Source organism: Neoarius graeffei, chromosome 11 (assembly GCF_027579695.1).
Source record: "Neoarius graeffei isolate fNeoGra1 chromosome 11, fNeoGra1.pri, whole genome shotgun sequence".
Lineage (NCBI taxonomy): Eukaryota > Metazoa > Chordata > Actinopteri > Siluriformes > Ariidae > Neoarius > Neoarius graeffei.
In genome coordinates this window covers 35158135-35172786 of record NC_083579.1, presented here as the reverse complement: position 1 = coordinate 35172786, position 14652 = coordinate 35158135, and the positions used below count along the sequence as shown (strand labels likewise).

At 44.3% G+C, this 14652-nt stretch overlaps 1 protein-coding gene across 1 annotated transcript in view; it reads right to left on the bottom strand.

Annotated features, from left to right (window-relative positions):
* daam1a (dishevelled associated activator of morphogenesis 1a) overlaps positions 1 to 11060 on the bottom strand; it is an 82728-nt gene extending 71668 nt beyond the window's left edge. The window contains exon 1 of the mRNA XM_060933780.1: positions 10821 to 11060. The gene's annotated coding sequence lies outside the window, so the exon portion shown is untranslated. The remainder of the gene's footprint in view (positions 1 to 10820) is intronic.
* Between the last annotated feature and the right edge of the window lie 3592 nt (positions 11061 to 14652).

The window sequence follows — 14652 nt, the reverse complement described above, 5'->3', positions numbered from 1 at the left end:
TCTTAAATAAACTATACAACATGGCAAACATGTTAGATTTCTGTTGTAATTACATGAAAAGAAGCTGTTGTTACGCGAATATCCAACTTTTAATTGCACAGCGCAAGAAAACTGGGTCCGCGGCTCGCGGCCATGCTGTGACGTCAGCGGAAGAACACGCTGCGGTTCACTGGCTGTTCTACTCTGGTTCTATTCAATGGAAATGGCGCATGAAAACGCCGGTGAACTCTCTAGTGCTAGCTCTTCCTCTTCTGGGAGTCTAGAATTGTGTTGTGAGTGGGATAGATTGGAAGAATCTAGTGATGACGAACACGGGTGCATCCAACCGTACAGGTTTGAACCTGTTACTGTGCACCAATCTGAGAGCGACTCCGAGATGGACAGCGGACAGGCAGACAGCCCAGCATTGACGAACACCACAAGGTTGGATAACAAGGATTGGTAGGTCAACCCGTATTTGTTCAAAATGTTACGGAATCAATATTTTAATATTGTGTATTGTTGTCTTGCATGTGTAAACACTGTTTATATCATGTAAGCCGTATGCTACACTGAATACATAGTTCCTAATGGAGCATGCAAACGGCTAAGATAATAAGCTTACGACTATGCCTGATCCGTGATACGTTTAGAATAATATTGGCAGGCACGTCTTCTAGTTTATGGCTAGAAAACCGGCTAGACCCGGTTTTCTTGCGCTGTGCAATTAAAAGTTGGATATTTGCGTAACAACAGCTTCTTTTCACGTAATTATAACAGAAATCTAACATGTTTGCCATGTTGTATAGTTTATTTAAGAAATTGCATAGAGTCATGTTCGTGTCATCAGATCTTTAAGCTGGGAAGGGTGTCAAAACAATCCAAATCGAAGTGTTCAGAGCACAGGACAGATGTTGGTGAGAGCTCCCACTTGTCACGAGTGCGCCTGACTTGCTTCACCCATTTCGCATGCACCTCGGGATCTCTGGGAAACTTGAATAAACTTACCCCATCCTTGTGGGTTTTGGAGCAAAAGCCGGCAACACAACGCGAAGGCATAATTATATATATATATATATATATATATATATATATATATATATATATATATATATATATATATAATAATGTGTAGTAATGTATAATAATAACACTAATAATGACAAACTGAACACCTGTCGCATCAACAACAAACTGGTAAGTGAGGAGGAAGATTCTTTCGATGATGTCATATAGCTCCTCCTCCTCATTCGTCTCCTGGGTGCTGCAGCCCCGTCAAATTTGCCCAAATAGCCGCGTTTTTTATCATAACTTGTAAAATAGGCGCCTTCGTGAATTAATATATGGATCATCGGGAATTACTTTTTATGTTATAAAACATCGCCAAAGATGTCAAAAACGTGTCATCAGATCTTTAAGTTGGTCCAATTATTTTCTTTTTTCAGTGTGTGTAACAGACAGACAGACAGACAGACAGACAGACAGACAGACAGACAGACAGATAGATAGATAGATAGATAGATAGATAGATAGATAGATAGATAGATAGATAGATAGATCTTCACAAAGTCAGTGAAGAAGTGTGATGTGTACATTCACTCTAATGGATGGTGATTGGTCAAGAGTGTGAAGGTGTGTATTTTTCACTGGTTCTCTTTGAAGGTTCTTTCACCTCTGCAGCTCATGCAGGTTTATTAATACAGAATAAATACATCTGTGAAATATAATAACATGCTCATGATCCTTCATTACAGTAAAGTTAATAAATTAATCTCACTTACGTTACACATGCTCACATGGCCAGTAACATTTCTGAGACCTATTTCTAATTCTTGAATAAAAAAAAAATCTGAAAATGAATTTATGCCATTTAAAGGAAAATAAATATGTGCAGCATGAGCACTGACGTACACACTGTAGACCCAACACACGGGTCAGTCAGTGAGAGTTTGTGTTACAAAACACACAATAACAGATTCACTGTTACTCATTCGTACTCATACACTGCCGATTATGTAAGCAATAAAACAGTCCATGTCTCTGGATACACTCGGAAACTAATCAACTTTGCTTCATCATACACCAACGTCACTCAGTATTCTCCTATAACAGCATGACACGGAGTGTTTTAATCCTCTTCTACCACAGCAAATTGCTAATGATTACATTTGTTTATTCATTAAAGAATGGCATGCCTTCATTTTTATCTGTTACACTGCCGTGCCCAAAGAGTTTTATTCCTTACTCATCATATATAAAGTTTATTAAAATCTTTCAGAAATGATCATGTTGATTAATACATAAAATGATCATGGTACAACAACTTTCCAAAGATGGTTATTTCTGTTACCAGTATGCAAGTGAAAAATACAGAGCTAAATCACCATAATATTCCTAAAACAGAGACTCAAAAAAAAAGTAAATTAAAATAAAATTGAACTAACAAAATAAAATACAAAAGAATTGAGTGGGTATTTGTCCAGATAAAAGTTACTGAAATGAATAAAATAAACATGAGACAATATTTGATAGAGACTGTGATTCTGCACAGTTGCAGTCTCGTCTCGTCTCGTCTTCTTCCGCTTTATCCGGGACCGGGTCGCGGAGGCAGCAGTCTAAGCAGGGAAGCCCAAACTTCCCTTTCCCCAGACACCTCGGCCAGCTCCTCGGGAAGAACACCGAGGCGTTCCCAGGCCAGCCGAGAGACATAGTCCCTCCAGCGTGTCCTGGGTCTTCCCCGGGGCCTCCTCCCGGGGGGACATGCCTGGAACACCTCCCCAGGGAGGCGTCCAGGAGGCATCCAAAAAAGATGCCCGAGCCACCTCAGCTAATTCCTCTCGATGTGGAGCAGCAGCGGCTCTACTCCGAGCTCCTCCCGAGTGACTGTGCTTCTCACCCTATCTCTAAGGGAGCGCCCAGCCACCCTGCGAAGGAAACTCATTTCGGCCGCTTGTATCCGCGATCTTGTCCTTTCGGTCATTACCCAAAGCTCATGACCATAGGTGAGAGTCGGAACGTAGATCGACCGGTAAATTGAGAGCTTCGCCTTTTGGCTCAGCTCCTTCTTCACCACGACGGACCGGTAAAGCGACCGCATCACTGCGGAGGCTGCACCGATCCGCCTGTCGATCTCACGCTCCATCCTTCCCTCACTCGTGAACAAGATCCCGAGATACTTAAACTCCTCCACTTGAGGCAGAACTTCTCCACCAACATGGAGAGGGCAAGCCACCCTTTTCCGGTCGAGAACCATGGCCTCGGACTTGGAGGTGCTGATTCTCATCCCAGCTGCTTCACACTCGACTGCAAACCGCCCCAGTGCATGCTGAAGGTCCTGGTTTGAAGAAGCCAACAGGACAACATCATCCGCAAAAAGCAGAGATGAAATCCTGTGGTTCCCAAACAGGATTCCTTCTGGCCCCTGGCTGCGGCTAGAAATTCTGTCCATAAAAATTATGAACAGAACCGGTGACAAAGGGCAGCCCTGCCAGAGTCCAACATGCACTGGGAACAGGTCTGACTTACTGCCGGCAATGCGAACCAGACTCCTGCTCCGTTCGTACAGGGACCGGACAGCCCTTAGCAAAGAGCCCCGAACCCCATACTCCCGAAGCACCCCCCACAGAATACTATGGGGGACACGGTCGAATGCCTTCTCCAGATCCACAAAGCACATGTGGACTGGTTGGGCAAACTCCCATGAACCCTCAAGCACCCTATGAAGGGTATAGAGCTGGTCCAGTGTTCCGCGACCAGGACGAAAACCGCAATGTTCCTCCTGGATCCGAGGTTCAACTATCGGTCGAATTCTCCTCTCCAGTACCCTGGAGTAAACCTTCCCCGGGAGGCTGAGAAGTGTGATTCCCCTATAATTGGAGCACACTCTCCGGTCCCCTTTCTTAAAAAGAGGGACCACCACCCCAGTCTGCCACTCCAGAGGCACTGTCCCTGACCGCCACGCGATGTTGCAGAGGCGTGTCAACCAAGACAGCCCCACAACATCCAGAGACTTGAGATACTCAGGGCGGATCTCATCCACCCCCAGTGCCTTGCCACCAAGGAGCTTGCAAACCATCTCAGTGACTTCGGTTTGGGTAATGGACGAGTCCACCTCTGAGTCATCAGCCTCAGTCTCCTCAGTGGAAGACATGACGGTAGGATTGAGGAGATCCTCAAAGTATTCCTTCCACCGCCCGACAATGTCCCCAGTCGAGGTCAACAGCTCCCCACCCGCACTGTAAACAGTGTTGGCAGAGTACTGCTTCCCCCTCCTGAGGCGCCGGACGGTTTGCCAGAATTTCTTCGAGGCCAACCGATAGTCCTTCTCCATGGCCTCCCCGAACTCCTCCCAGTTCCGAGTTTTTGCCTCCGCAACTGCCCGAGCTGCAGCACGCCTGGCCTGCCGATACCCGTCAGCTGCCTCGGGAGTCCTGGAGGTTAACATGGCCCGATAGGACTCCTTCTTCAGCTTGACGGCATCCCTTACTTCTGGTGTCCACCACCGGGTTCGGGGATTGCCGCCACGACAGGCACCGGAGACCTTGCGGCCACAGCTCCGAACAGCTGCATACACAATGGAGGTAGAGAACATGGTCCACTCAGACTCAATGTCCCCCGCCTCCCTTGGAAGCTGGGAAAAGCTCTCCCGGAGGTGGGAGTTAAAGACCTCCCCAACAGAGTGCTCGGCCAGACGTTCCCAGCAGATCCTCACCATACGTTTGGGCCTGCCAGGTCTGTCCAGCTTCCTCCTCCACCAGCGGATCCAACTCACCACCAGGTGGTGATCAGTTGACAGCTCAGCCCCTCTCTTCACCCGAGTGTCCAAGACATAGGGCCAGAGATCAGATGAAACGACTACAAAGTCGATCATCGACCTCCGACCTAAGGTGTCCTGGTGCCACGTGCACTTATGGACACCCCTATGCTCGAACATGGTGTTCGTTATGGACAAACTGTGACTAGCACAGAAGTCCAATAACAAAACACCACTCGGGTTCAGATCGGGGAGGCCGTTCCTCCCAACCACGCCCCTCCAGGTGTCACTGTCATCGCCCATGTGAGCATTGAAGTCCCCCAGTAGCACAATGGAGTCCCCAGTCTGAGCACTCCTCAGTACCTCTCCCAGGGACTCCAAGAAGGCCAGATACTCTATACTGCTATTTGGGCCGTAGGCACAAACAACAGCAAGAGCCCTCTCCCCAATCCGAAGGCGCAGAGAGGCGACCCTCTCGTTCACTGGGGTAAACTCCAACACATGACGGCTGAGCTGGGGAGCTATAAGCAAGCCCACACCAGCCCGCCGCCGCTCACCACGGGCGACTCCAGAGAAGTGGAGAGTCCAGCCCCTCTCGAGGAGCTGGGTTCCAGAGCCCAAGCTGTGCGTGGAGGTGAGCCCGACTATCTCTAGCCGGTACCTCTCAACCTCCCGCACAAGCTCAGGCTCTTTCCCCCCCAGCGAAGTGACATTCCATGTCCCAACAGCCAGCCGCTGTGTCCGGGGATCAGGTCGTCGAGGCCCCTGCCTTCGACTGCCACCTAATCCACATTGCACCAGTCCCCTACTGCTACCTCTGTGGGTGGTGAACCCACAGGAGGTCAGGCCCACGTCACCTCTTCGGGCTGAGCCCGGCCGGGCCCCATGGGCAAAGGCCCAGCCACCAAGCGCTCACATACGAGCCCCAACCCCGGGCCTGGCTCCAGGGTGGGGCCCCGGCTGCGTCATCCCGGGCGACGTCACGGTCCTCAGATTTTTCTCCATAGGGGTTTTGGTGAACTGCTCTTAGTCTGGCCTGTCACCTCGGACCTGTCTGCCTTGGGAAACCCTGACAGGGGCATAATGCCCCCGACAACATAGCTCCTAGGATCATTCAAGCACACAAACCCCTCCACCACAATAAGGTGGCAGTTCTAGGAGGGGCACAGTTGCAGTGTACTAACAAAATAGACTTTTACATGTTTTCAGCACAGATAGTGATGTTAAGAGCTTGTCTTAGCTAAAGTCTAGCAAAATTAACATGCTTTTCCTGGACAAGAAAGCAAAAGTGGGAGAGAGGAAAATGAGAGAGCATTTCAACATTTAAAATAAATAAATAAATAAATAAATAAATAAATAAAGCTGTGCCAATAGTCAAATCAAATGAAGTTGTGTTCAGACAAAAGACTAAAAATATTTATTTGCTTTTCCAAATATAATTAGTAATTGCTAACGATAATCAATGAATATAAATAAACATTAGAAGCTAGCGCATATTTTAATTCTATCTATCTATCTATCTATCTATCTATCTATCTATCTATCTATCTATCTATCTATCTATCTATTCATTCATTCATTCATTTAATTATAATAGCATCATGAAAAATGCAGGCTATAGTGCTCATTATATGTTCTCTTCAGGTTACCATGATGATATTTTCTGTTGTTGTTGTTGATTATTATTTTATTAAAACTTTATTACTAAGTCGAAGTCCATGAGAATGTGTCCCAAAGCACACACCCTATTTTTCATTTAGGACACATGAACCCTATCACAGAACATCACTCTCATGTGTCTCTATTATCTGTGGATGCAGGGTTTCCCATACATAGACCATTGTGTGGTGCAGCGCCACACAATGAATTCCTCTCGCCACACAATCAGACTTGCGATTTAAAAAATAAAAATAAATAAATTCCGTTGCGTATAGTTCCGTTCATTCATAGTGCTCTTTCTTCTCGTTCACACGTGCGCGTACACACCCACACACAGAGACAGAGAGAGAGAGAGAGAGAGAGAGAGAGAGGCGTGTACACAGGCCTGCCGTTGCGCATATACCCGGACTGCAAGTAGGCCTTTTAGGCTAATTAAAAATAATGCAGCCTTCCTGATTCGCCTTCAGAGCATTTTTTAAGGATTTTCCACTAGGAGACCAACTGGTCTGGGCAATACAATCACAGGCCTCAGAGTCCATGCGGCTGCACCGCTGCGGCATATTCTGTGATGCAAAATGGTTCACCAATCACCATACAGACAAACACACTACAGTGACTACACAGCTATCAAGAGCAATTACCAAGCACAAATGTTATGTCAAAGACACTCAAAGTTACACAGTAATGACATCGGATTCTGACATCAGCCATCTCAGTAACCAAATTTTAGTTTTGTTTTTCTTAACCAACATGATCTTGTGTGTATATCTTATAACATAGATCTTCGTTTTCCTTGTTAAATGTGTACTTACATGGTACTTGGTTAATTAATTGCAACTGATTGAACCAAATGATAAGACATAACTTGGTTTAAAATTTGGTCTCCCAGTGAAGCTGGTTTGGCATTGACTAGGAGACCAAATCTGGCCACTGGGAGACCATTTGGCCTCCCAGTAACTATGTTAAAAAATGGCCTTATTTTAAAAGGTAGCCTACGTCGTGCTCGTGATGAACTTTATCATAGCCTTCTTGGCTTACAGGAAACTGACATCCCTGAGTCAGGCTATAAACCAATTTTGATGCATACAGTAGCAGCTTGACGCGAGGAACCGGCCTTATTGCATTATCCCGTTTATCCGGCTTCAGCATTCATGCAAGTTATTAATAATGGCTTGACATTCACAATAAATAAGGATTTCCCACTAGCCCAAATAAAATGTTGTTGTACTCGTGGGGATGCCTAGTTGATGCTATCTGAAGCATAAAATCTGAATATTTTAAGAAACATCTTTATTAGCTTTATTGGCGAAGTAGAATTGCGAGTGAGATTTCTCAGCTATGAATAGGGTAAGCACATAGAAATTCAGTATTCCTTTGTATATTTTTTTGATGTAATGGAAATTTTTAGTGCTTTGATGAAGAAAATGTACTTTTTTATCCATAGATTAAAACAGACCTCAGGAATAGGCTCCAAGGGGAACACCTGGCAGCCTGCTTACGAATCTCCATAAATGGTCCGGAACCCAATGACTTCCCTTACGATAGGGCACTTGAGTTTTTTTTCAGGAAACCACGCAGAATTAAATGTTCTGATAGGGCATGCAGGCTTTGCACCAATTAGGGTAATGCTTTTTCATTATTGTTAATTGCCTTGGTGTTACCTTAAGTGGTTTCTTACATCTAATTATGATATTTTATTTTATTATTATTTTGTTGTTACATTATACTATTTATTTCATTTTAGTATTGGTTGAGGTAAGTGTTGAGTTCAATATTTAAAATAAAAACCTCCAGCTTGTTTTTTGCAATTTATTCCTTGAATGTCAACTAAAGAATGATTGAAAGATTACCACCAAAAAGGCAAAAAACTAAAGGTAAAAACTAAACTTTAACTTCAATTTTGGTGAGTAATTTTCATAAATTTAAAAGACAGGTTTTCCACCAACATCAAGCCCAGCAAACTAATGGCCTGCCCTGTAATGTAAAGTTGGGTCGAGGAATGAAACCAGGCAGGGTTCTGGTAAAAATTGTTTTAGCTGTCTTCTCTTAAAGAACTTAAAAGAATTTACACTACCGTTCAAAAGTTTGGGGTCACCCAGACAATTTTGTGTTTTCCATGAAAAGTCACACTTTTATTTACCACCATAAGTTGTAAAATGAATAGAAAATATAGTCAAGACATTTTTCTGGCCATTTTGAGCATTTAATCGACCCCACAAATGTGATGCTCCAGAAACTCAGGCCCTGTCCACATGGCAACGGATTCAGGTGACTCCGATACAATTGCTTATCGTTTAGGCCTGGCGTCCACACGGCACCGGCGTTTTGGGTGCCCAAAACGCAATCTTTTTGAGAACGGGTTCCAGAGTGGAAAGATCTGGCAACGTTGCCGTTGTGAAGTCGTCTGGATGAGTAGAACGGATTTGTTTACTTTGACGTCACAACCACATGACTGTGAGTGCTTCACGCCGGGTAGAAGTGTAACGAATATCACCAGGAAAAAGCCTTACAGAGCACTAGTGAGAGTGAAACATGAGCTTGGATATTATTATTATTATTATTATTATTATTATGTTCAGTGTTAGTTCACAGTAGTAATGCAAGAAGCAGAATAGTGACAGTAATAGTGAAGCAAAAACATGCAATTGTACAAACACTGCAGCTCTACAGCAAAATATTCATTTATGAAATGGTCTGATTCTTAACACCAGTAGTGCCAATGATCTTCTCATTGCGATGCGAGTTGTCAACAAATCCTATAACTTGGTTCATGAAACGCGCTTACAAAATATTTTCACTGTGAATATTTATTGTGTAATGGTGCAATCCCGCCAGCAAAAATAGGGGAAAAAAGGAGCGATCTCACCTCTTCAGATGTCGATTTAAGTCCGACAATACATTCCTCAAAAAGGGCGTAGAGGAGCAAATTAATCCAATTTATTCCGGACCATTAAAGACGCCGCCTTCCGTGTAGAATCATACGTCATCCTTGCCGCCATATTGGAGAGGTCAAAGCGGAGAATAAAGATTAGCTGCGTTTAACTGTACCAACAGGTTTTCTGTCCAAACGAGATCACATGGGATTACCTTTCACAGGTGAGACTGGAAAAATACTTTTCATTGTATTTGGTCATTATAATGTAATTTTACAAACAGATTTTCCTGACTTTGTGGCTAATATGAAGTCTCGCGCATAATAGTTTATGCGCATGCGTCCTTACTTCTTCTATTGTTCTGGTGTCTCCGAAGGGACCGTCTTACAGCGCCCCTAGAGGTGTGGCATGTGTATTGCATCGTTTTCAGCAAGCGTTGCGTTACCATATGGACCTGATATTTTACTGATTGTTGCCCATTTGGACGCGATATATTTTTAAATAACATCTCGTTGCCGTTGTCGTGTGGATGTAGCCTCAATCTGCTCAAAGGAAGGTCAGTTTTATAGCTTCTCTAAAGAGCTAAACTGTTTTCAGCTGTGCTAACATGATTGTACAAGGGTTTTCTAATCATCCATTAGCCTTCTGAGGCAATGAGCAAACACATTGTACCATTAGAACACTGGAGTGAGAGTTGCTGGAAATGGGCCTCTATACACCTATGGAGATATTGCACCAAAAACCACACATTTGCAGCTAGAATAGTCATTTACCACATTAGCAATGTATAGAGTGGATTTCTGATTAGTTTAAAGTGATCTTCATTGAAAAGAACAGTGCTTTTCTTTCAAAAATAAGGACATTTCAAAGTGACCCCAAACTTTTGAACGGTAGTGTAGATTGAACTGAATAATCTCAAATGCTTCTTGTAGCTTTAAAATAGTCCCAGCAGGTGACTCTGAAGAAAAATACTGTGTGTTTGAACACCGCCCGCTGTAAACACTTTGCATACACCCCAATGACCGACTCCACCACGCACGATTCCCTCATCGGCACAGTGGAGCACCACAAACTGCTACCTGGTCTGTGGGAAATGTGTTCCAAATCACTGATGCTTTGGATTTGGTTAAAGACAAAAAAGAGCAAAACTGTGAACAGGAAATGTGTGTGTGTGTGTGTGTGTGAGAGAGAGAGAGAGATAGGTACTGTCACACCCAGGTGAGAAATGTACACCGGTTTCATTCCATTCTTGTGCGTGTATGTGTGCGTATGCGTGTGTGTGGGTACGGGAGTGACCCGAGTTTCTCCAAGTTTGACTTGAAGTTTCTGCTTGAGGCACTTTAATAAGAGGAGAGGATAGAAATTGCAAATACACACACACACACACACACACACACACACACACACACACAGAGTACAAAGGGCAAGTGGAAGTAGAGTTTAGTGCCTTTTCATCTGTGAAGTCTGTTTCAGGGTTCCTTAATAATTATAATAATAAAAAAAATAAAATAAATAATAATAATAATAATAATAATAATAATAATAATTGTGTTTACCTGTGCAGGTGTGTGTGTGTGGTAAAGGAGCAGCTCAAATCCTTCCCTGTTCTAAGTGTGTAAACTCTACGGCATCATCCCAATCCACACCCTCAAGCCACCCTAAATCCTTATGTCCAGTAAGGGGTAGTGAACAATTGTAGTGCAATTCCACCAAGTTCACGTCCTTCACACAAGTCTCATAATCCACAGGGTTTTGACACAAAGTGCGTCTCCTCTCTCTGCCTCTGCAGTCTGGACACAAACACACATCCAGCTGTTCTGAGTCGTCCCGCTCTGTGTTTACCCCACCCACTCTCACTCTGATTGGAGAAAGTAGTGTGAAGCTCCACCCAACGTGTTTCAGCAAGATCATTATTCTGAGCTGATTTTTGCAAACCTCATTTCCAGAAAAACTGGGATATTTTCCAAAATGCAATAAAAACAAAAATCTTTTGATTTGTGATTTGTTAATTCATGTGAAACTTTATTTAATTAACAAAAGTACAAAGAAAAGATTTTCAATAGTTTTACTGACCAACTTAACTCATCTCATCTCATCTCATTATCTCTAGCCGCTTTATCCTGTTCTACAGGGTCGCAGGCAAGCTGGAGCCTATGGAGCACTTGCATGTGACGTCACAGCCGATCCAGATTGTGACAGACGCCATCGTGTCGGTCAAACGCCATATTCCGCCTTCTACTTCTACTTCTGCTTTTACTTCTACCTTTTCTTCTGGAAAACCCTACTATATACAATTCTACTACAACGGCTGCGGCTACAAGCTCTCCCTACCTGTGCACGGTTTTTATGTTTTTTGTGTGTATTTTTGCGTGTTGTTCGTCTGTACCGGACTTCAATATCCACTACAACCGTATGGACTTACTGGACATTGGTTTCCAGCAGAAAATGACGGTTTGTAGCGATTTCCATCGCATGCACAACATTCCGGACGAGAAAAAAAATAAATAAATAACATTCCGGGCGAGACCAGCGGGGTCTCCGTGGATTGTTATCAGAAGCAAAGCGAAGGAGGCAGCGCCAGGAGCAGAAGCAAAAGCGAGGCTACAGGCAGAGCCGGCCTGTTGACTAAGCTCAGAAAACAGCTACTCAAACCTCCACTGCCAAGCCTCTACCTCTCCAACGCCAGATCCATGTAAACAAGACGGACGATTTGGAATTACCTTATTCTATTCTATAATCGGCTGGTCAGTGCTATACTCAATACTTAAGTGACTTACCCATCCAATGAGGATTGTTATTTTCTTGTTTACAAGATGCCACATCTGAGTCGCTGACAAATCCTGAATTTCTGTAAAGAAAACTGTCCAGAGATTTATAAGCACGCAGTCCTTCACCACTGAACAGCGAGGGAAAGTGAATGAGGTAATCATACACGTCCGGGTATTCTGCTGGCAGTTCAAAATCCGGTCGTGAAAACTCCGTCCGGTAAGCCATAAGGGTCACAAATCTGTAGATCGTTTATTTTAGACATATATCTAGTTATCTGTTCATTAGAAAAATGAGCCGTGTAGTCCATCGGTTGAAATTGATCCATTCTGTACACGAGTGCAGCAGTATTCAGCGGTGTTTTTGACCGACAAGATGGGGGTTGTGTACTTTCCGGTCACGTGACTGCAAGATCTCTATCCCAGCTGACTACGGGCGAAAGGCGGGGTACACCCTGGACAAGTCGCCAGGTCATCACAGGGCTGACACATAGACACAGACAACCATTCACACTCACATTCACACCTACGCTCAATTTAGAGTCACCAGTTAACCTAACCTGCATGTCTTTGGACTGTGGGGGAAACCGGAGCACCCGGAGGAAACCCACGCGGACACGGGGAGAACATGCAAACTCCGCACAGAAAGGCCCTCGCCGGCCACGGGGCTCGAACCTGGACCTTCTTGCTGTGAGGCGACAGCGCTAACCACTACACCACCGTGCCGCCCCAAACTTAACTGTATTTTGTAAATATAAAAGAAGTTAGAATTTGATGTCTGTAACACAATCAAAAAAAAAAAAAGTTGGGAAAGAGGCATTATTACCATTGTATTACATCACCTTTCCCTTTAATAACACTTTTTAATTGTATGGGATCTAAGGATACTAATTGTTGCAGTTTTGCAATTGGAATTTTTGTCCATTCTTGCTTGACACAAGACTTCAGCTGCTCAACAGCCTGTGGTCGCCATTGTCTGATTCTCCTCTTCATGATGCGCCATACATTCTCAACAGGAGACAGAGCTGGACTGGCAGCAGGCCAGTCAAGCACTCGTACTCTGTGTCTGCAAAGCCACACTGCTGTAGCTCATGCAGAATGAAGCCTGGCACTGTCCTGCTCAAATAAGCATGGACTTCCTGGGAAGAGCCCAGCATGATGGTTTCTCAGGCAGTGCCGCTTGAGGGCTCAAAGGTCACATACATTCAGCAGTGGTTTCCGACCTTGCTCTTTACACACTGAGGGCCCGTTTACACGAGGACGCTGTCGGGTAAAAACGATTAAATATTTTATCAGAAGTGCCTTTCGTTTACACGAGGACGGCGTTTCCGAGGCTGAAAAACGGATAAAATTGAAAACGCCTTCCAGAGTGGATAAGTTAAAAACGGCCCCCGTTGCATATCCGTCTAAACTACCCAATACGCCAAACTCTGCTCGGATCTGCTCACGTCGGGTACGCGTTTACGTCATACATATGTCATATACTGCACATGCCAGCCCGGGAAGTAAGAAAGTAAGTAAAAAAGTAAGAGCATGTCTGATTACATCGATCCAACGGACCTTCAAGCTGCTCTGTGTTTCAATGCAGTAGATGTGTTTTCCTGCTCACCCGCCCAGCTGGAGCTCCTCAGTTTGGTATCGCCAAGTTACACACACACACACGCGTGTGCACACGCGTGTGCGCGTGCACACGCGCGCCGCCTATTCAAGCCGCTCGTGAAACCATAAACCCGAGACTGAAAACAAAACTAGCAGCCGAACGGGTTTATTTTGCTGAGATGGACACTGCCTTTTCTCTTCTTCACCGAAACAAGAGTGAGTGTTACTTAATAAAGGCAGATTAAAAGAGTTTCGGTTTGCTCCTGCTTCTCCCTCGAGCACTACAGTACCTCAGCCGGACCGGTGTTCTGTAAAGTTATCCTAGCAAGTTCTCATACAGACCGTTTTATTATTCAAAACAAGTCATTACAAATTATTTGACTCGGCCAAAGACTCGACCAATACGCACAAAACATAAAAATCGGCAAATGCGTGAAATTCTCACCGATTTTCTATCAGCCCAGCTGATCGGTGGGACAAAACTACTGTTGAATTTTCCTACCCTCCTGGATTTCGTGCATGCGTAGTAGGCTTGGTAGGATAACTTGACAGAACAGCAGCGCAGATGTGCAGATCAGACAAGACAGAAGACGTTGCACATGCGTGCAGACATAGCGGAGACATTTATGCGTCACCGTATAGACGCAGATTTCCTCCTTGAAAATGGTCGTGTAGACGCGGAAAAAAGTGAGAACGAAAACGGACTTTTGCGTTTTTGTTTTATACCGTCCCCGTGTAAAGTGGGCCTGAGAAGTCTCTGAATTCCCTGAATCTTTTCACAATATTATGAACTGTAGATTTTGAAAGACCTAAAATCTTACGTTGAGAAACACTTTTTTTTAATTGACTCACAATTCTGTCATGAATTTTAGCACAAGTGAGTGAGTCATGACCCATCCCTTGCTTGCAAAGACTGAGCCTTTGGTTCTCTTCCTTTTATATTCAGTCATGTTACCAATTAACCTGCTTATTGTGGAATCTTCCAAAATGGTGTTACTTGAATATTCTATAAACTTTTCAGTCT